At 30.3% G+C, this 2,750-nt stretch overlaps 1 long non-coding RNA gene across 1 annotated transcript; it reads left to right on the top strand.

Moving 5' to 3' along the window:
* Window positions 1-709: 709 nt before the first annotated feature.
* Window positions 710-2,750, top strand: LOC120080603. Its single transcript, XR_005482570.1, has 3 exons — window positions 710-962; window positions 2,074-2,226; window positions 2,494-2,750. It is a non-coding gene; the product is annotated as an uncharacterized LOC120080603 (long non-coding RNA).

Genomic DNA, 2,750 nt, shown 5'->3' with positions numbered 1-2,750 from the left:
AATTTATTAAAGGTTATCGAACTGTTGACTGGTTATATCTAATGGATACAAAAATATATCTAGTGCAAAGAATGCAATTTAGGTCTTTAGTAGAGTGACCGACAGTTAATAGATGTCAAATAATTTAATTAAAGGAGTTTCATTAATTATTCAAGTACCATTGGAGCTTCAATCCACCTATCTATAAGGTCCCATCTTTAGCTAAATAGAGATTATTGAGAATTAATTTTGGATTAGTTTGAATAGTTGAAATTAATTGAGGGAATTAATTGTATGTGATATAATTAATAAAATGTATTTGATATATTATAATATAAAATTTATTTTGAGAGGAATTCAATATTTGAATTTGATTCAAATACTAATTGTATGGATGAGATTCATATAATTGAATTTAATATGAATTGGATTTATATTAAATATCATGATTGATTGAGAGAAATTCAAACTATAAATTATATGTTGTATTTGAGACAATATAAAAAGTATAGGTTGTATTATATTCGATATGACATATAGTTTGATATATAATATATGATAAGTTGGTTATCATATATCTAAATATATATCGATATATATACATATTTATTTTATTTATTTATTAAATTATTTGAGTTTAATAAATAATTCAATTAAGGAGGGAGTTACTATTTTTCTCTGATCCAGTCATGTGGCTAAGAGAGGAAGTAGATAGTTTCACGATGGCCTTCATCTTGTTCACGAGATAGAGGACAATGAAGTATTCTCTGTGGTTTTTTCTCTTAAGAAAACATATAGAAGAAAAAAGGTTTTTCTTCTCTCTCAAAATCTCTTCCACTCCTAAAAAGTGAGAGAAGCCCACAACTTTCCTTATAATTCTCACCCTTAAGGAAAATACAGTAGATTAACTTGTGATAGTGGCCAATCTTGGATTGATGCAATTCTCTAAATTAGGATTTCGTGAAGACCTTTTGGATTCAAGGGTAAGTTTTAATTCTTTCCTAATTTCTTCTGTGATAAGCATTCTATAAAACATTTTGATAATGCATAATTTTTTTGTTTTGTAATTTAATTTTGTGCAAAACTAAAAATTGGGATAGATTCCGCTTCCACTACGGACCTCACGGTTTCCTTCATGTAGGTGGTGGGCAGCTTACAAAACGATGGAAAAAGAAAGTGTTATAATTTTTCATACTAACAGCTTAGTAAATGAAAACAACAACAATTTGTTACCTTTTTTACACGAGTAAGAATTTTGGGACTTGAACCAACAAATGTGCAGTCTTCTCTAGCCTGGACACGAGAAAGCCTAATAAGCCTAATAAAACCGCTTTAATCTTGTGCAAGGTTTCAAATTTAAACCAAACAGAAACTTCTTCAACCTTTAAAATCAAGCTCCGGTCATAAATCTTGAAACTTAAATCGAACTCACTACTTTGGGGTTGTAAACGGAAAGGCAAGTTTTAAGGAAAACCATAATCACGGTGGTGTTAAATAAAAGACATTGTAATCTCTGGAATGCAAGATTTCAAAAAAAGGTTAGACGAAAATCGAGATTATATTATATTGTTCCAGTTTGGAAATCAATGCTGAAGCTTATTCCAAAATATGCACAAATGCCTCAGCGAGTCAGACAAGCACACCAAGCGTTCAACCCAAAAAATGGCCATTTAGAACCATTTAGATATTGAATATGAAAAATTTAATTTAATTAATTAATTATAACGTTAGGTTAAAATTATGTTGGGACCATTTAGAACCATTTTTTCAAATTAAGGAGAGTAAAATGTCTATTTTAAAACTTCCGAGACTAAAATAAACATCAACTTTAAACCTCAAGAACTAAAACCGCATTTTATCCCAGGGAGTTGTAAAAGAAATCATAAATCTTATCCAAATTGTGACAAATTAAACAAGAAAGGAAAGAAAAGGAAACAAATCCCAAATATATGGATCCAGTATGAAAAAATATAAACATATTTGCTGTATCTCCCATATGAAAATTACGATATATTGTCATTCAAAGTTTTCATATATTTGTTTCCATTTAAACAACTCATGAAACTAATATATATACGAATTTAACATCAACAGCTTGGATAATCACAACCACAAAGAAAAGATCATAGCAAAAGTAAATATCATCAAAGCACAGAAAAAGGTGTGTTATTATGGAGAAGATCACCAGGCTCATTTCCCTTCCTCTCTTACTTCTCCTTTGCCTTGTTTCCAATTCTCATTCTCAAGGTAAGCTTTTAAATAACACAATCTCTGATGAAATGCTTTGAATCTGTCATCTGACACTGCAAATGACTAAGCACAAAGTGCTATATATAAATGTTTCAACCCTATTACCTATACGCATCTCTATATTATGTGCTTCTTTCTTCGTGTTCGTAGATGTAGCTAACACATCGTTAGTGAAATACATCATTAATTCATTGTTCGATACTCTACGTTTCTATTAGAACAATCTCTCTCATTAATAACATGTAAGTTCGATTTAATTGGCAGATTTTGAGGATCAATCAAAAACATGCCCAGTGAAATTTGCTTCAACAGGGACATGTTCAGGGCCATTTGGAATATCAGAATGCTACCATGAAGCAATGGCAAAATATGGAAATATCCCACCAAAGGGTTGTGAATGCATTCCTAATGGTGTTGACTCTCGCTTTTGCCTTTGCAATATTATTTGTTAATTATAAACTGTTTTTGTTAACAGTGTGATACATTAATCAAATAAATGAGTGCTTGTAATACCAGGCCAA

This window comes from Benincasa hispida, chromosome 6 (genome assembly GCF_009727055.1).
Source record: "Benincasa hispida cultivar B227 chromosome 6, ASM972705v1, whole genome shotgun sequence".
Taxonomy (NCBI): domain Eukaryota; kingdom Viridiplantae; phylum Streptophyta; class Magnoliopsida; order Cucurbitales; family Cucurbitaceae; genus Benincasa; species Benincasa hispida.
The sequence above is the reverse complement of the archived record's forward strand: the minus strand, read 5'-3'. Positions and strand labels throughout refer to the sequence as shown.